Source organism: Anomaloglossus baeobatrachus, chromosome 10, assembly GCF_048569485.1.
Source record: "Anomaloglossus baeobatrachus isolate aAnoBae1 chromosome 10, aAnoBae1.hap1, whole genome shotgun sequence".
NCBI classification, from domain to species: domain Eukaryota; kingdom Metazoa; phylum Chordata; class Amphibia; order Anura; family Aromobatidae; genus Anomaloglossus; species Anomaloglossus baeobatrachus.
In genome coordinates this window covers 208,450,937-208,471,744 of record NC_134362.1, presented here as the reverse complement: position 1 = coordinate 208,471,744, position 20,808 = coordinate 208,450,937, and the positions used below count along the sequence as shown (strand labels likewise).

Below are 20,808 nucleotides of genomic sequence, written 5' to 3'. Positions count from 1 at the left end.
GAAGGGCACGGCACTTACCCAATGCCCCCATACACAATAGAGGATGTGAATGGGGTCCTCCTGACTGTTCCCCACCAGATGACACAGGGGTGGAGTAGGATCAGTCGGTTGGAAAGGTAAAGGCTGGTCTTCTTTTGGTTTTCAGGAGAGCGGAGCTAGTGTGACGCCCTGGCCGGGCCAGGTAGTCACAGATAGGGGACTGGTGTAGTGCGGGGCCCTAACAAGGTGACAGCAGCCAAGCATTTAAACCCTAGTCACCCCCCTCAGTGCTTGATGGACACACCAGAGGGCGGAGTCAGGCAGTTGGACACACCCACCGAGGAGTTCGGATGGCCTGGGGCAGGAAAAGTAGTCAGATGAGTTTAGGAGGTGAAGTAAAGTAGAAGCAGGCCTCCTAGCCCGGGCACCTTTGGCTAGGAGGCATACGGAGGCCTCTGTCTGCAGGAGCCAGGAAGACGGCTCGGTGGAACCGTGGTGGACCGGGACAGGGTAGTGGCCCGCCAGTACCGACCCAGGAAACCGGAGCACAAAGGGGGGTATTCAGACCCTGAAGCCAGGTCCAGAAGCTACTGGGGGCTAGCTAATTAACTGATTACAGCCAGGACTATAGGTTCTGTCCCACCCAAAGTCCCGACTGAAGACAACAGCCCTACGAGGGGGATAGAAAGCCACTGCACGGCAGAGAGATCCCACGGGCCAGCGTCTGCGGGTAAAGGGCTCCTTAGGCAACCACAAGCCGGGGAGCGGACTCCTGACGTTGCAGGAGAAAGGCAGAGACCACTAACCGGGTGGGGGACCAGACTGCAGCCGGCTGCGGGCACCGACCACCATCACCTTGGTTTACCAGAGACTTGTGTGTGTTACTAATTGTGAGTACATCAGTGCCCTCCGGCCGCCCATCTCCCTGCACCACCCAACTCTCCCCAACGGGTCCCGGGGACACCATCCCTACCCACGGAGGGGTTAACAACTTGCTGCGCAACATCTCCCCCGGGTGCCCCGTAACTGCAGCGGTGGTGTTCACCTTCACCACAACCCGTGGGTGGCGTCACGAACTCAAACACGGCTCCGGCCGTACACCTACGTCCCCATACCGCCAACCCCTTTTAAATCGGTGTGACTGTGGACCCCCGGGTCTGGAGACACTCGAGCCACCCACTGAAGGTCCGGATTCGAGCATAACTATAAAAACTGATGATTTGTTCCAAAGCCACCACAATGGCAACCCAAAATAAGGCAAAATGCAGAAAACTACCCCCAAAAGTATCACAAGCTGCTGGATTGCCACATGATGGAGGCCATTTTTCTTGCGGTGTTAATACCGTATCCCAGATACTATAGAAGATGAAGCAGGAATGAGTCAAAGCCGATGTGTTGGAATAGGAGGGCAGATGTTCTGGAAACTCAGGTCTGAAACACCCGACATCTGTTTCGGGGGCTCCTTATACCGCACAGTAAAATGACAGTGATTGGCTGCGGGTATCCTGATGGTAAATACTGATTGGCCGTTATCTTTTGGCTAATCTTGCATTGCATGCCCCTTGGCTCTTTCATAAGTTGAGGGCATCGGATGTTGACATCACAATATTGTGCACACTGATAATGATGACAGTTTCTTCTCAGCGTTGTCCACTGTCTGACGTCACGTCTACATTTTGAGCATTTTTTTTCTGAACTTTATCACTTTATTTCTTATACTTGGAAAACTGGAACGTAACCAAATTCCCCAACTAGAATAAAAAAAAGAATCAATCAGCGTTCCCCACAGAAAACACTCAGGTCGCAGCTTTCATCCTACAAAGCATGTCTGACAATGCAGCAACGAGAAACCATGGGAGAGTTAACCCTTCTTGTTTCAGCAGTTTTTTATTTTGAGGGACAAAAATCTCCAGTCCACACTGACAGGGCACATTACTGTTACCAATTACATAACGGAGGAAAAAGCATCTGCGGCCCGTACAATGCATACAACTATACCAAGGGCAGCAAAATCTGCATCATAGGCAGAAATGCAATGACTGATGACAATGTGATGTCACAGCTCACCTCCTCCTCCTCCTGTACAATGACTGATAACACCTCTATATACAGTAGATAACACAGGATCCACCATTCACAATATCTGATATCACAACTTACTCCCTCCTCCGCCTGTAAATTGACTAACACCTCTATATACAGTAGAAAACTTATTGTGAATGGTGGATCCTGTGTTATCTACTATATATAGAGGTGTTAGTCAATTTACAGGAGGGGGTGAGCTGTGATATCAGGTATTGTGAATGGTGGATCCTGTGTCATCTACTGTATATAGAGGTGTCATCAGTCATTCTGCAGGAGGAGGTGGTGAGCTGTGATATAACCTATTGTGAATGGTGGATCCTGTGTTATGTCACATCTCACCTCCTCCTCCTGTACAATGACTGATCACCTCTATATATCACAGATAACACAAGATCCACCATTCAAACTAAGTGATGTCCCAGCTCACCTCCTCCTGTATAATGACTGATAACACCTCTATATACAGTAGATAACACAAGGTCGTCGATTCACAATAGGTGATGTCACAGCTCACCTCCTCCTCCTGGACAATGACTTATTACACCTACATATACAGTAGATAACACAGGATCCACCATTCACAATAGGTGATATCACAACTCACCTCCTCGACAATGAATGACAAAACCTACATATACAGTAGATAACACAGGGTCTACTATTCACAATAGGTGATCTCATAGCTCACCTCCTCCTGTACAATGACTAATAACATCTACATATAAAGTAGATAACACAGGATCCACTATTCACAATAGGTGATGTCACAGCTCACCTCCTCCTCCTGTACAATGACTGATAACACCCACATACACAGTAGATAACACAGGATCCACTATTCACAGGATTATATCAAAGCTCACCTTCTCCCCCTCCTGTACAATAACAAATAACACACACACAGCTGATAAAGGCTCCACCAGTCACCATTGTCACAGCTGACCCTGCTCTCCTCACTTCACAATGATCGCTGCACACACTCATTAGATGCTTCAATACAAAACACAGGCTCAGAGTCTGTTAATTACAGTTAATGTACATTTAGATTAACTGAAACAATAGTAAGTTAATGCCTTGCAAAGCCACAGTGGCTTAAAAAAAAGGCAGATTTCTAGGGTTTTAATAAAAAAATGTGATATGGGGAAAAATAATTTAAATAAAAAAAAACCCAAGATTTAAAAAATAAGTAATTTTCTGGTGACACGTTCCCTTTAAGGATTGACAAACTGATACTCATAAAAGTTAACGCATCCCATCCAACTACATTTTAGAAGAAAATCCCTATCTTAACAATATTGTTGTCCCAGTTTTCTTAAAAATAATAAATAAAGATTAGGAAACCCTAAGCTGAGTGACTGGTACTCCTGGAGTACTTTTTCACAAGGTACAATTAGGCTGTGTGCGCATGTTGCGTTTTTTTCATGCGTTTCCACAGCTTTTTGAACTGGAGCGTTTTAATGCCAAAATGGTTGCGTTTTGATTTCCAAGCAAAGTCTATGGGAAATTGGGATTTCTTGTGGGCACAATGCTGTTAAAAACACAGCCTTTCAGTTGCAGAAAATTTGGCAAAACTCAGCGTATAAAGAAGCAGCATGTCAATTGTTTTTGCCATTTTGGTAGCGTTTTGCTATCATTAGAGTCAATGAGAACTTTCAAAATGCATCCTAAATCAAAATCCCAGCGTTTTACATGCTTTTTTGATGCAGAAAACATGCTTTTTTGACAAAATAAATGCATGAGTTTTTTACTTTATAATTTGGGAATAATATGTCCCTTTACACACACACACACACACAGAGTCCGACAATTAAATTATTGAAAATCCATAATTTAACGTTATTTTATGCATAAATATTAAAATAGTTATAATTTTATTAAAATTAGTTATTTTGTGTATCATTTTAATCATATTTGTTATCATTTTTTCCCGTTTTTTTCCAAAGTGTTTGAATGTTTAAACTTTATTTAGTAGTGTATTTGTATTCAAAACGCATCTGACTTTAAGCACTGAAAAAGCATGTAAATCGCGGTAAAAACGCGGCTAAAACGCAGTAAAAACACATGCGTATTTATAGCGTTTTTGTGGTCAAAACCAAATTTAACCAAGACAATTTCTGCCAGAGGATGCGTTTTGAAATGCAACTAAGGCGCTTTCACACTACGTTTTTTTAACATGCGTCATGAAGGTTTTTTTGCTGGAAAAGTGGATCCTGTTTTTACAAAGAAAAACGCATGAAACGCATGTGTTATTTTGCAGGATCCTGTCACTTGAAGTTTATGGGCGGGATTTGAAGTCATGTGATTAGGAGTGAGGGGAACTGAACGTGATAGACTGGGAGCCGGCATCTGACAGCTGAGGACGCTGGTAACCAAGGTAAACATTGGGTAACTAAGCAAAGTGCTTTGCTTGGATACCCGATATTTACCTTGGTTACGAGCATCTGCTAGGAGCCAGGCTGCCTGCTCCCTGCACACGTAACCAAGGTAAACATCGGGTAACTAAGCGAAGCGCTTTGCTTGGTTACCCGATATTTACCTTGGTTACGAGCGTCTGCCGCTCTCAGGCGGGGGAGAGAGGTGGGAGAGAGACTGATCACGCCAGGCTGGTTTCTGGGCATGCTCAGTAGAGCAAGCAGGATCCTGTCTATCAGCATGCCAGCGTTCACATGCGTTTGCATGCAGTATAGTCAGGATCCAGTGAAAAACAGTATTTGGACGCAGCTCAAAAACGCTACAAGTAGCGTTTTTGAAAAAAGTTACAAAACTGCAAGTCGCTGGATCCTCACTATAACGCACGCAAACGCATGTGAACGCATGTTGACGCGAATCCATTGCAAATGCATTGAAATGAAAACGCATTTGCACTGGATCCGTTTTTGCGTTAAAAAAACGTTCATGACGCATGTTAAAAAAACGTAGTGTGAAATCAGCCTAAGGCTATGTGCACACAGTGCGTTTTTCGCTGCGTTTTTGGCCTCAAAACTGCATGACTTTGCTTCCCCAGCAAAGTCTATGAGTTTTCATTTTTGCTGTCCGCACACAACTTTTTTAAGCTGCGTTTTTTAGCTTAAAAAAAAAAATGGACATGTCAATTCTTTCCTGCGTTTTTCTGCGTTTTCCCCACATGCAATGCATTGGAAAAACGCAGAGCTCCAAAACGCAGCCAAAAACGCACCAAAACGTGGGAAAAACGCATGCGTTTTTTTGCCGCAAGTGCGTTTTTAGTGACCAAAAACGCACAAAAATGCAGCGTCATAAAAACACAGCGTGTGTACATAGCCTAACTCAATGCAAAGTGCGCACACAGCCTAGGTTGTGTCCACGTCTTGTGGTGTCTGCTCTGTTACCTTACATCTTGAGTCAGACACAAAGGAGTGAACAGACTGGAGATGCAGCGAGCGAGGGCAGAGTTATATAAAGTGATCCCTTAGGCTATGTGCCCACGCTGCGGAAAATGCGCGGATTTCTCGCGGAAAAGCCGCGGATTTTCCAGAAATCTGCAGCACAGCTACTTCCCAGCCATTTCTATGGCATTTGGAAAAGGCTGTGCCCACGCTTCGGATTTTTCCGCAGCGGAAATCATGCAGATTTCCGTGCGGAAAAATCTGCAGCATGTCAATTATTGTTGTGGATTTTCGTGCGGATTTTGCCTATTCAATTGAATGTAAAAAAAAATAAATAAAATCGCAAAATCCGCAACAAAATCCGCGTCAAATCCGGATTCCGGGGGAAAGCTGCGAATTTTGATGCAGAAAAATCCGCAGATACAGAGTCCCGTGGGCACATAGCCTTACACTCCATTCATTCACACTGCTCCCACCATCGGACATGTGTACATGGGTGTGTATCATTCAATGGCTCGGTTGTTTTTCAGACTTTTACAAATATGTATGTGAATTTTTGCTACAGAAATCCATTAATATCCCTGAATGGTGGTGATTATTCTTTTGAATTTAAATCGATTTGGATAGAAGAAAAAAAACAAAACATTATTTGTCTGCAAACAGCTAATACTGATAACTGGTTATGCAAAATGACTAATTCCATAAGGCATCCTGCATTATTAATCCCATCTACTGAGGCTCTAGATACCTGAAAGGACCGTTTTACTCCTCAGGTTCTGGAGCAATATTACAATTATGTCTTAATGATCCTAAACTATGTGTCTTCATATTTCTGTAGTATTTTCCTCTAACTCTTGCAATGGAATCCTTGAAATTCTTGGGCTTGTATGGCAGCGTCCTGTGTAGCTGGACCAGAGTGAAAGGGTTTATTCATGGTTCCCGCCCTGCCGGCTTAAATTACCACACCTAGGGCCTCACTGCTCCTGGGCTGCTGTGTTTTTCTTTCACTAAAAGGAATCTCCGAATCAATGTCTAGGTCGGGATGCAGGAGGATGCTGCACCTACTCTGCAAGGCTCAAGCTTACACCAGGGGTGCAAAAAAAACCAAAACACAAAGCTGAAAGGGTAAAATAAACTAATGATGTGCTGCATATGTAATAAGAATCAGCAAGTCACCGGGAAGCACGGGCCGTCCACTCGACAGATGTGAATAGTATTAGCACTAGAGTTGAGCGGATTGCAAATAATCCGGGTCCGGCGGATCAGTGGCGGGTTGGCAAGGAAGTCTGAGATCCGATCCGGAATCCGGGCCAATATATGTCAATGAGGATCGGAATCCGGGACGAGAGAGAAAAAGAGAGAGAGAGAGAAAAAGAGAGAGAGAAAAAGAGAGAGAGAAAAAGAGAGAGAGAGAAAAAGAGAGAGAGAAAAAGAGAGAAAAAAAGAGAGAAAAAAAGAGAGAGAGAGAGAGAAAAAGAGAGAGAGAGAAAAAGAGAGAGAGAGAAAAAGAGAGAGAGAAAAAGAGAGAGAGAGAAAAAGAGAGAGAGAGAAAAAGAGAGAGAAAAAGAGAGAGAGAGAAAAAGAGAGAGAAAAAGAGAGAGAAAAAGAGAGAGAGAAAAAGAGAGAGAAAAAGAGAGAGAGAAAAAGAGAGAGAGAAAAAGAGAGAGAAAAAAAGAGAGAGAGAAAAAGAGAGAAAATGAGAGAGAGAAGAGAGAGAGAAGAGAGAGAGAAGAGAGAAAAAGAGAGAGAAGAGAGAAAAAGAGAGAGAAGAGAGAAAATGAGAGAGAGAGAGAAAGAGAAAAAGAGAAAAAGAGAGAAAAAGAGAGAAAGAAAGAGAGAAAGAAAGAAAGAGAGAAAAAGAGAGAGAGAGAGGAGAAAAAGAGAGAGAGAGAGAAGAGAGAAAAAGAGAGAGAAGAGAGAAAAAGAGAGAGAGAAGAGAGAAAAAGAGAGAAAAAGAGAGAAAAAAAGAGAGAGAAAAAGAGAGAAAAAGAGAGAAAGAAAGAGAGAAAAAGAGAGAGAGAGAAGAGAGAAAAAGAGAGAGAGAGAGAGAAGAGAGAAAAAGAGAGAGAAGAGAGAAAAAGAGAGAGAGAAGAGAGAAAAAGAGAGAAAAAGAGAGAGAGAAAAAGAGAGAGAAAAAGAGAGAAAGAGAAAGAAAAAGACAGAGAGAGAAAAAGAGAGAAAAAGAGAGAGAAAGAGAAAAAGAGAGAAAAAGAGAAAAAGAGAGAAAGCAAGAGAGAAAAAGAGAGAAAGAAAGAGAGAAAAAGAGAGAGAGAGAAAAATAGAGAGAGAAAAAGAGAGAGAAAAATAGAGAGAGAGAAAAAGAGAGAGAGAGAGAGATAGAGAGAGAAAGAGAGACAGAGAAGGAAAAAAAAAAAATGCCGAATCCGGATCGTGCACCCGGAATCCCGCGTCTGGGTCGGACCCGGATCTACCGCTGAAACCGCGCGGATCTGGATTTTTCAAGTCTGGGTCCGCTCAACACTAATTAGCACTGATCTGAAATAATCCACATTGATTAATAATCCAGAGCTGCTGCTTTGTGGGAATACAAACTGCGGAGGACGACACATGAATTATGAAGAAAGTAACACAAGCCTTCCCAAGTCACCGATGACAGACCAAGCTTCAGATTAGGCCCGGGCGGTGCAGGCCCCCAACATACCATATCATTCTCTATGCTCATGCTGGATATACATAATGGGAGTTTCCCAGAGGGCACACCAAGTGTAGCGGACAAGAGTGGTATATGGCGACTTAAAGGGGTCTTGTCACATTGTGCAGAGTATATGACCTGCGGGCAGCATGTCCTAATCCAGGAGAATCTAACAGATGGATATATAATAATAATTTATTTCTATAGCGCCAACATATTCCGCAGCACTTTACAATTCAGAGGGGACATGTACAGACAATTTGAGACAATACAAAATAACAAAATTAAGATACCAGGAGGAGGATATATAGTTTTGTAGGAGAAATTTCAGTATAACTTGTAGTTTATCCTCCTAGTCCTTCTATGCTTAGGAGTCCATGGGGCGGTCCTGTTACCATGGCATAAGGATAGCTGTCAATCATTAAGCAAGCCCAATTTATCATTAAATCCCCCCTAGCAAAAAACCCAATACTAATCTGCTGGGCTCTTCCTGGTCTATACTATTCTGCCACAGATAGGACGCCGTGTACACCATGACACCCACCGTTCACATCTGTGTACCCCTCAATGACTGCACCACAATAAAATAGGAATAAAAGGTCTTAGGGTATGTGCGCACGTTGCTTTTTACCTGCTTTTTTGCTGCTTTTTCTTCTGCGCTGTTTAATGCCAAAATGGATGTGTTCTTCTATTCAAGCAAAGTCTATGGGAATTTGGGTTTCTTGTTCACACTATGTTGTTCAAAATGCTGCCTTTTTGAGGCAGAACTTTGGTCAAAAACTCAGCTTTTCAAAGAAGCAACATGTCAATTGTTTTTGCCATTTGGGTTTTGCAAAGCTGAGTTTTTGACCAAAGTTCTGCCACAAAAAGGCAGCATTTTGAACAACATAGTGTGAACAAGAAAGCCAAATTCCCATAGACTTTGCTTGAATAGAAGAACACATCCATTTTGGCATTAAACAGCGCAGAAGAAAAAGCAGCAAAAAAGCAGGTAAAAAGCAACGTGCGCACATACCCTTACATGTAGCCGTCTTCCTTGCTGCGGAGGTTTATGCACAAGACGTCTTGTGGATGTTTTTCAGGAGGAAGATGCTTCAGAAATCGCCAGTGTCTTGTTTTACATATTTTTGGTTGAATTCTGCAAATGTTTTTGGCCACTAGCTTTGCAATGCACATGATCACTAATTACAATGTATATTTAGTGCGATTTCAGGCAGGTTATGGAAAAAAACACATCCTGGGCACATAACCTTAAAGGAGTTGTCCACAGATGTGACTCGAGTACTGAGTATAATGGGTCAAGCCCATCAGAGTCCAAATACTCATTATGAGTACTGCGCACCTGAGCATGGTAGTGCCCGCTCAATGCATGGATTAGGGGCTAAACATTATCATTGCATTTGGATTTGATTACCAATGTTGCACTGCTCGGTCTATGCCTGTCTGCAGTCAGGTACCTGGGATAGATTAGTCCATCAGCCAACAGCTGACATGGGAGGAAAGATGTCTTCTATTGGGGGAGGCTGATGGACAGGTCTGGTCAAACTGCTGCGTTTTTGTAAGAAGCAGCGTGTCGATTCTTTCAGAATTTTTGCTGCTTTTTTCACCACTGAAAGCGATTCACTGCATTTTTTTGCTGAGTTTTGTTGCTTTTGGGATGAATGAAACTAACTTTATTTAAACATATTCTGTAAACAAATCTCACACCAAAAATGCAGCTAAAAAAGCAGGTTTTGCTGCAGACAAAAACGCCATGTGTGAACATAGCCTTCAGGGTTTTTTTGGTAGCCGAGAGCTATGTAAAAATTTCAAGCGGTTTATACAGAGTACGGCGCTGGTCTTGAAGAGCTGTGAAGCTGAAGGGTCTTTACAGAAATGGCACTGGAGCGAGGGGCCGATGTGGTTGGTAAAGTGACCGTTTTAAAATCTTCCGGTCTGTGCACGGACTTTAGTATGGTCGTTTTTTTTTTTTCCAGTGACTTGCATTGGTAAGTGACGATTTTGTAGAAAACCATTACTTATGTGTAAAATTATGTGCACAGAGTTTTTTAAGAGTGTTTTGGAGCAGATCTGCTTAAAAAAGTGCATTACATTGCTCTGATGTGGCTTCCGATGGATTTCCAAACCCACCTAGGCACTGTCCAATTGAAAGGCTGCAAAAGAGAGTTTCAGGATAAAAAAAAAAATCTTCCAAAATGCTTCAAAAACTCTGCAGTGAATGAAAACTCCTCCAAAAGCTCTGCAAAGAAGGAACATTTCCTGAGGCGGTTTCCCCTGAAGGACATGTTCACGTGAGGTTTTGGAGCGGAAACTGATTGAAATTCTCCAAATCCTCTTTGAAATCTCAAAATCCCTGAAAAACTTGGAGCTTTGCTCAGTCTCTGCTACTCTGAAAACTCCGCAAAAAGCCTCTGTGTGCACACAGCTTACAGCGTAATTGTTGTTTGTTGATTTATGAAATAAAAATTAAGAGATGGGTGAATAGTAACTATCCGTATTCAGATTATGCTTATTGAATAGCAAGTATTATTCCAGTATTCATCACAGCAAGAAAAATGCTCCGTTTCCCACTGACTTACATTAGGTCCGTTATTCGTGAGTTATACCGGAATAGTACTGTGGGATTCAATACGAATAATACAAACACAAATAGTTACTATTCACCCAGCACTAAGGCTACTTTCACACTTGCGTTAATTTCCTTCCGTCACAATCCGCCCTTTTGGAAAACAGCGAAATTCGTTAACGGATTCCGCTGTTTCCCATAGACTTGTATGGATGACGGATTGTGCCAAAAGTACCTGCGTTGCTTCCGCTGGCCGACGCTGCGTTGCGTCCGCTGGGCGGAATGAACGCAGCATGTAACGTTTATTGAGCAGCGGAATCCTCTATTTTTCACTGCGCATGCTCATCATTTTTTTTTTTAATCACAAACTTTATTTTGTCTCTCGGTGGCCGAACATTCAGCTGAGCGCCCGGCCGCCGGCATGTGAGAGCTCTCAGCTGAGCGCCCGGCCGCCGGCATGCGAGAGCTCTTAGCTGAGCGCCCGGCTGCCGGCAGAGCAATCAGCTGAGCTCCCGTCCACCGGCATGTGAGAGCTCTCAGCTGAGCTCCCGTCCGCCAGCATGTGAGAGCTCTCAGCTGAGCGCCCAGCCGCCGGCATGTGAGAGCTCTCAGCTGAGCGCCCGGCCGCCGGCATGTGAGAGCTCTCATCTGAGCGCCCGGCCGCCGGCATGTGAAAGCTCTCATCTGAGCGCCCGGCCGCCGGCATGTGAAAGCTCTCATCTGAGCGCCCGGCCGCCGGCATGTGAAAGCTCTCATCTGAGCGCCCGGCCGCCGGCATGTGAGAGCTCTCAGCTGAGCGCCCGGCCGCCGGCATGTGAGAGCGCTCAGCTGAGCTCCCGGCAGCCGGCATGTGAGAGCGCTCAGCTGAGCGCCCGGCCGCCGGGCGATCAGCTCATCGTTCACAATAGTCTGCTGCCGGTAAAACTGTAAAAAATAAAAGCTTTCCATTGTTTTGTACGATCCGTTGCATCCGTTGTACCATTATATGCAACGCATCCGTTGCATCCGTCACACAACGCAATGCAACGGATGCCATTCAACGCAAGTGTGAAACTAGCCTAATAAGCAACTTTGTAATAAATCATATCATACAAATTTCCTTTTTTTTCTCAATGATTTTCCCGTTACTGAGGTAGGGGATGGCATCTGCTGCTTATGAGATTCTATGTAGATAAGTGTGTGGAGGGGGGCGGAGCTCTGCCTCTAGCTCCTCCCATCATCATAGAAATCTTTAGTAACAGCCACTATCTCCAATCTCAGTAATAGGAAAGTACAGATCTTATATCAGAATTTAGCATTTTGATAACGATGGATCAATTCTGGCAAAGAAAGAAGCGGATTTCTCTGATCAGATTATTACAAAGTTGCTTATTTTCATGTGCACTATCGATTCATGAAATAAAAATTGGAACACCGGTTATGCTTTAAGGGTGCGTGCCCACGATCAGCTGGATCATGGGCACGGGCCGCTGCGTCTCTTGCGGAGCAGACTCGTGGACCTGGAGGTCAGGTCCCTCCATGCCCAGGACGCAGCGGGTCCTGATCGTGGGGACGTACCCTAAGGGTATGTGGATAGAGTCTTTTTGAGGTGTTATTGAAGTAGAATCCTCAAAAGCTTAACGTTTCTGCTCAGTTTTCGCTCCAACAACTTGTGCTCATACCCTTAAACTCGTACTTTTTTTTTTTTTTACCGCCTCAATAAAACTTTGTGCACGTGTCCTAAAAAGCCTGAGAAGTAGCCATGAGGCCTTGTGCGCATACTGCGTTTTTACCCGCGGTTTTACCCACGGTTTTGCTGCAGAAATTTCTTGAGAAATGTTTGTAACCTTTCTGCAGACATTTCCCAGCAAAACCTATGGGAAAAAAAAAATAGCTGTGCGCACCGTGCGTTTTGCAGGGAAGTGATGTCATTATGACAGGAAGAGGAAGCGGAGCAGAGAGTAAACACACACAGATCACACTCCCTGGAAGCCGCACGGAAGCACTTCCGTGTGACCTCCGTCGGGTGCTGTGTCCCGCTCCATCCCCGTGGCTGCCTGCACTGCAGTATCAGCAGCTTCTCACACTGCAGTGCTGGCAGCCATGGGGATGACGAGCGCTGCTGTCAGGAGGTTAGATGAGATCATTACCTGCTGTGACGATCTCCTGCTCTCCTGACATCAGCGCTGTCACTGCCTTCTATACCCGTCTCGCGGGCGGGCCGTGACTGTGACTAGCGGTGATGTCATGGGCTCCCGCGATTCTTCGCTGAGAACGCGGCGGGCATAGAAGACAGTGACAGCGCTGACATCAGGAGAGCAGGGGATGATCATAGCAGGTAATGATCTCATCTATCCTCCTGACAGCAGCGCTAGTCATCCCTTGCAGTGACCTGGGCTGACCTATTGATGTTAGCTCTGATCATTGCATTACTTTCCCAGCCAATGGGGAACATTCTGTTCTTCATTGGCTGGCACAGTGACTATGGTACGGATTGTCGTGGGACCCCCTTATTGGATTACGCCGGACCTGGATTTAATTGTTCTTTTCAATAAATTGGTAAAAGAGGGAATGTTTTGGGGAGTGTTTTTTCAAATAAAACTATTTTTGTTGTCTATTTTTTATTTCTTACTGACTGGGTTGGTGATGTCAGGTATCTGATAGACGCTTGACATCAATAACCCCAGGGCCTGATGCCAGGTGACATTACACATCTGGTATCAACCCCATATATTACCCCGTTTGCCACCGCACCAGGGCAACGGGATGAGTTGGGCCAAAGCGCCAGGATTGGAAAGTCTAATGGATGCGCCACTTCTGGGGCGGCTGCGGCCTGCTATTTTTAGGCTGGGGAGTGTCCAATAACGGTGCACCTCCCTAGTCGAGAATCCCAGACCACAGCTGTCCGCTTTACCTTGGCTGGTGATCCAATATGGGGGGACCCCACGGTTTTTTTTATTTCAATTATTTATTTAATGTAAAATAACAGCGTGGGGTGCCCTCTGTTTTGGATTACCAGCCAAGGTAAAGCTGCCAGCTGTGGTCTGCAGGCTGCAGCCGTCTGCTTTACCCTAGCTGGCTACAAAAGATAGGGGGGGACCTCACGTCGTTTTGTTTTTTTTTGGCTAAATACAAGGCTAAGCACCCTTTAGTGCCACATGAAAGTCACTAAAGGTTGCCAGCTTAGAATATGCAGGGAGGTGGGACATTATATACCGTACGTAGGTCTTTCTCACCTATTTATCTATCTATCTATTCATCTATCCATCTTTCCCTCTATCTGTCTGTCTAGCTATCGATTATCTATCTATTATCTATATTATTTATTGCAGTTTACAGCATAAAAAACCACACGGACCAACTTGCGGCAAAAACGCACCACAAGCACACCAAAACCGCATACGTTTTACCCGCGGTTTTGGTGCATTTTTTTACTGCAGATTTAGTAATCTTCAACTCCCAGAAGTTTCTCAAGAAATTTTCTTGAGAAAAATCACTTTTCTAGTGCGCACATAGCCTAATATTGATAATGAGGAGTGCGGCTCTGACATGGCCGGCTTTCTAAATCTTGGCTTCTGCACTGTTCTGCTGAAGTTTCCGAATACTTTGCTATTACTCCTACAACTGTATAGGACCAAACCCATCGGTGAATAATGGTAAAGAGAACCTGACGGCTGATTCATGCTGTCGGCCCCGTCATTTTGGTTACGCTGAAATTGCAATTTAGATTGAAAGGCAGCCCGAGGACCATGCAGCTTGGTGACTAGTCCCTGCGACTTCTCCGGGCTCCTGCTCCCCTCTGCCAGGGACTGCCCTCCGGTGTTAGTCACTGAGCCGCATGATCCCTGTTGCACTTTTCAATGTTTTCTCTAAAGCACTTGGCTGAATTGTCATGTCTGATCCATGGCGTTCCCGGTTCAGGCAGCATGAACAAGCTGTCAGGTTCACTTATACGGATGAGTGACGTGAGGCCGGCACTATTTTGCTAATAAATGCTATTTGGTTATTGATGCTGGTTCTCCAGAGTAGAGAACGGTATTCCTAAAGGCACGCGCTAATATGGAGGGAACGTCAAACTGACATTAAGCATCCCCTGCAGGGCGTCCGCTCCAGTGGGGTATACAGCCGGCAATCAGCGTATTTCTTGAAATGTTCAGAATCCAGCATTGCTAATAAGTGCACACATCAGGGAGTAAGCTCATGTTTGTAAGTCATGACCTCTGCAGAAGACAGAAAAGTTGACATGAAGTATTGCCCACCATGGCTTGACACAAGGGATATTCCTGGTACATACGAAGACCTCACAAGAACAGCCAAGGAACAGAGATAAAAGAGATTAATCGCCATTTACAACCTAATAAATACTCAAAGTACCAGATATGAAAATAACATTCATTGTGCAAAGCTTCATTCATTGCAGTACAGCTGAGGCCATCTGGGCGGCATATATTGTGCAGAATATCAATTCAAGCCACAACAGCCGCCACCAGCTTCAATTTGCACATTTTATGTCTCTGGTTGTTTCTGTACAAAGCCCCGTGAAACTGAACATTAATTTTTCCGCTACAAAGTCAAATATGGAATCGCAATATAGCAATACATGAAAGGAATAAATGCGGGCTGAAAAATATCCTAACTGTCCAAAGAGAGGTTCACTTGTCTACCCAAAAGGAGCTCTGCGACCTTCCCTAGATCACAAGCCACACACTGAATATTAAAGAGCCAAAAACCGATTCAAGGTTCATCACTGGATTTACCAGAATGAGCTCAGAAAGCTGAATACAGCGGCCTCTAATTCATGACGAGCTGTGGCGTTTCTTATGCCAGAGGTCTCACTCTAGTCCAGGACTGGAGTAAGATGTCAGCCGCCCACGCCACTCGTTAGACACTCCTTATCCATGTAGATGGAGGCCCTCTTCATTAATCGTCTGACTCTCATTAAGAGGCATGAACAAAGCCGGTCTTGAGGAATCAAGCCCTAAGAGCCTATTTCAGGCTGGACCCTTTGAGAAAGATGTTGGATTTCACCTACAAGTAAAATTGTTCGTATAAGTTAGAATACCAAAAAGAGGATACTCCTGTCAAGATGTGACTGCAGGGACAGGGGGCTCCTACACTGTCCCTCACGCTAGGGGACCCTAGGCTATTCCTAGCCTCCAGATTACCCCTGATGGTGGAGATGTCAGAGTCCCGTGCCTTATTATTCTCCTGACCAGATCTAAACTACCGTAGTAGGTGGTATCCCTGGAATCAGGATCACTTGCCTTATATTATTCTGCTCCCAGATTAGATATCAAAACCCTGTTCACAGATTCCCTTTAATGAAAATTTTGACACACGATAGTCAGTGATAGGACTTTTAGGGGCCACAAACAAGCGTTAACGTTTCTTCATATTTGGGGAACTTCACTAATATAGGCTTGAAACTACAAGACGACACGTGTCACATATCACAATGCATGGTTTCTCCTCTGACTGTCACATTCCAACCCATATTCTACTATGTCCATAGCAAAAAATCCACAGAGTTGGACTTCTGGTAGCAAATCACTCACATCTCTGCATTCAAATGAAAAAGCCGCCCACCAGCGAGTGGCACAGATATGTTTGGTATAGAGACCCATCTGAGAATTGCTGGTGCTCATATACTGCCCTAACCTAAGGCAGGTATGTATTATTATTATTATTATTATTATTATTTATTATTATAGCGCCATTTATTCCATGGCGCTTTACAAGTGAAAGGGTATACGTACAACAATCATTAACAGTACATAACAGACTGGTACAGGAGGAGAGAGGACCCTGCCCGCGAGGGCTCACAGTCTACAGGGAATGGGTGATGGTACGATAGGTGAGGACAGAGCTGGTTGCGCAGTGGTCTACTGGACTGAGGGCTATTGCAGGTTGTAGGCTTGTTGGAAGAGATGGGTCTTGAGGTTCCTCTTGAAGCTTTCCACGGTAGGGGAGAGTCTGATGTGCTGAGGTAGAGCGTTCCAGAGTATGGGGGATGCACGTATGTATAAAATAATGCCGTCAATGTTGATTGCGAAAATATTCAGGAAAGTCTCAAAGGCTGGTTAAATCAGACTCAACAGTGTGATGTATCCAACTAAAATCTACGTCACACAATCTAAGGCCCTTGTCACGCATACGTGTTTCCGGTACGTGTGATGCCCGCTGTCACACATAGCAGAGGCATGTTCACATGGATCCTCATTAAAATCTATGGTGATCTTCATACCTCCCGTGTTTTCCATGGACCATGTGTCTGTGTGAACCACATGGAGACATGTCTGTTTTCAACCGGCACAACGGACACATGGACCGATAAAAGTCAATGGGTCTGTGAAAAACATATACAGCACACGGATGACATGCGTGTGCAGTCCATGTTTAAGATTGGAAAATATAGGAGACACTTTGTCTCGGATGGCACACACATACACACGGATGTACAAACGGATGGCACACAAACGAGTAAGGCACATGGATGACACATGCACACACAGATGACACATGTACACACAAATGTAGAAATGAATGGCACACGTACAGCACACGGATGGCACACGTACACACGATGTACAAACAGATGGCACACGCGTACACACAGAAGGCACATGAATGACACATGCACACACAGGTGGCACATTGATGACATGTACACACGGATAGCACACATATGACATACATACACACAGGTGGCACGTGCACACATAGATGGAACATGGATTACACACTGGTGGCACATGGATGACACAAGTACAGGTGGATTGCATATAAATGACACAAACATGCACATGGATGACACACACAGATGGCACATGAATGACACACACATACACACGGATGGCACATGGATGACACACACATACACACTGCTGGCACATGGATGACACACGTACAGATGGATTGCATATAAATGACACACAGGTGGCTCGCGGATGACACACTAATGACACACACAAATACACAGAAGGCACACAAATGACACACATACACACGGATGGCACAGGAATGACACACATACACATGGATGGCACATGGATGAGACACACGAATGGCACACATATACACACGGATGGCACAGGAATGACACACATGCACATGGATGACACACATACACACGGATGGCACATGGATGAGACACACGGATGGCACACATATAGACACGGATGGCACATGGATGACACACATGCACATGGATGGCACATGGATGACACACACACGCACATGGATGAGACACACGGATGGCACATGGATGATACACATGCACATGGATGACACACATCTACACACGGATGGACAAAACAGACTGCAACATGTGCGTTTTTTGTGTGGCAGTGTGAAGGGGGACTTAAGAGGTAGAGCCTCACCCCATTCTCTCCATTAAACAGCTTTCTTTAGGGCAGTTATCGCCCCTTTGATCACAGGACAGATGAAATACAGTAAACGCTGACTTTGTTGTTTTTTTTGTAGTATGGACTAGACACATCCCACTACAATTCCCACACAATCTGGTGCACATTTCTAGCAGACGGTCCACAGTCTGATCCACAGTTGTGCCATCTGGGAGATGTTTGGCAATCTGCAATAAATCCAGCTTCAAAAAGCATTTGTGTATTAATGCATTTGATAAGGAAAGAATGGAGCAGGGAAGGTGCATTAGCTGCACTTAATCCGAAGCAGCAGTAGGTACTGACAGATGACAGCAGTGTGCTGCAGCCGGAGGAGGGGACCCACGAGCCAGCAGCTGAGATTGTGGGAGCTGAGGGCGCTTCAGCAGTGTCTGCAGCCTGTGAGCACTGTGCTACTGGCTGGAGTGACTGTGGAGGGCGGGAGCTGCAGTGCCGGAGCCTGTGCTCAGTAATGAAGCGTCCTCAGTCTGGCCATACATTACTACGGATCTAGCATACGCTGCTGGCTTACAATCCTAATTATTGCTGCCGCCGGAGGAGTCACACAGCCATGCTCCATAGCTTGCAGATGACGAGGTAAGAGCTCTCGCCTCCTCGATGAGGTCCCAGCAATCCGGGCGCTGCTGGAGGCAGAACAGCAAGGATGCTTTTTATTATTATTTGCAAGTAGAGTTGCTTAAATGCAGGCACTATTCACCCCTTTATTTTGCAGTGGCAGGATCTGTGAATGGATTGTTTTCTGTTGGCACAATATATATTTTGACGTATGGTTTGGCCCTGGATGGCAGCAGCAGCTGTGTGCTGGAGTCTGCACCCAGCCTGACTTGTGCATGTACATTAATGTATATTCCATTATGTGTGCTAAATTGATGCTGCTGGTGACAATGTGTAAATAGATGGACAGTGACTGTGTCCAGAATTATTGATGGCATTATTAGGTCATCTGTCAGGGGGTCACCCATCTGCACCCCTTCCATGCCAGGTGGAATCCTCCTGACCACTGGCGCCGTGCCCAGGTATGCATTGTCAATTCCAGATGACAGATTTTGGAGCTGTTGAGAGCTCCCCCTGCCTCCTATTTCGGAAGTTCCTCACGTTGAGCTTTATAGTATTACCCAGGATTTTAACTAATGACTTCTATTTCTCCTACCGTCACAGTTAATATAAGTCTTGACAATCTGCTGTTTGGAAACATTTATAACAGTGATTAAAGAAAGAAAAAAATCATTGTTGATACAGGAGGGATCTTTAAATATACAGACGATGTGAGAACACAAGAAATGTGAATGAATGAATGCATGGTGCAGCGTGGAGCAGGGGGATCTGGCGATATTTGGCGTTCCTTGCGCTGTGCAGATGCGGCTCTGCGCCTGGGGCTGCAGCAGGGGAGTGACTGATCAGCTGTAGGGGAGAGCAGCTGTCTTATGGAGGGGAGTTCCTGACATTACTGAGGCGGTTTAGGGGCATTCCTTTCCTCCTGCTGCAGTCTGGATACGACCATTGTTAACCCCTGCGGCCCCATAATCAATGCGACACAGACACTCCTGCTGCCCCTCATCCACAAGTGAAGCAGATAAATGATATCCTGGCTTATTAGCGGAGGATATGGCTTTTGTAGCTAAGTTCCGGACTGTTTCTATGGTTTTGGCCATCACAATCACCCCCACACAGGAATAATTTGGGAATCTGGAAAGGAAAATACACTTTTTTTTCTCTCTGCTGGAACTGAGGGCCTTTTTTGTTTGATTTCTTCTGCAGATAATGACAGCAGTGAGCAGTGTATTCAGACTGAGTACAGTGGGGTTATTCTCCAGGCACACGTGCACCCCTCGCCCTGTGTAGCTCCTGTCCACACTGTGCAATCCACCAGGACAAGTACCATTCTCAGGAATGGCGGCATTAGGGGCTGGAGCACTTAGATTTGGTCTTCTGTAAGCCTTGTGGCCCATTAACATTATGCTCTTACTTCTAATCATGAGGTTAGGATTTATGGCAATATGAAAAAAAAAGCATTTGCTTATGCACTATTATACAAGAGCAGATACAGAGAGAAGAGGCCCTGTGCATGAAACAATATGTGGACCATTTGCAGCCCAATAACTCCTCATAATGTACACTTCCACCTGTTTTGGGGGTGGACATGGCCCCCTGACCCCCTGTGCGGCTGTACTGGTTGCACCAATGGTCTGTCCGCCTCTGCTATTATAAGGCTAGGTCCACATTTCCGTTATTTATGATCAGTCACAATCCGCCGCTCTGATAAACAGCACAATCCGTTTAGCGGTTTCCGTTGTTCCCATAGACTTGTATGAGCGGCGGATTGCGACTGATGCCCTTGCGTTGCATCCGCCGCCCGACTGATCAGTCGTGGAACGACTGACCGTCAGGCGGCAGGAACGCAGTATGTAACGTTTTTTGCGCAGCGGAATCCTTATGTTTTCACTGTGCATGCTCAAATCTTGGGTTTAATCATTCAAATGAATGTCTCTCTCTCACTCGGCGGCCGAACGAACGATCAACTGATCGCCCGGCAGTCGTCTTCTGTGAGCGATCAGCTGATCTCCCGGCGGCCGGCTTCTGTGAGCGATCAGCTGATCTCCCGGCCGCCGGCTTTTGAGAGCGATCAGCTGATCTCCCGGCCGCCGGCTTTTGAGAGCGATCAGCTGATCTCCCGGCCGCCGGCTTTTGAGAGCGATCAGCTGATCTCCCGGCCCCCGGCTTTTGAGAGCGATCAGCTGATCTCTCGGAGGCCGGCTTTTGAGACCGATCAGCTGATCTCCC

At 45.3% G+C, this 20,808-nt stretch overlaps 1 protein-coding gene across 2 annotated transcripts in view; it reads left to right on the top strand.

Moving 5' to 3' along the window:
- The window catches only part of ZNF469 (zinc finger protein 469), a 215,139-nt gene that overhangs the window by 77,164 nt on the left and 117,167 nt on the right, over positions 1 to 20,808 (top strand). Inside the window, exon 1 of one of the 2 annotated variants that reach the window (XM_075326222.1) lies at positions 18,440 to 18,603. The exons of the other annotated variant lie outside the window; for it this stretch is intronic. The gene's annotated coding sequence lies outside the window, so the exon portion shown is untranslated. Of the gene's footprint in view, positions 1 to 18,439; positions 18,604 to 20,808 lie in introns of those variants that run through there. 2 annotated transcript variants of the gene reach the window in all.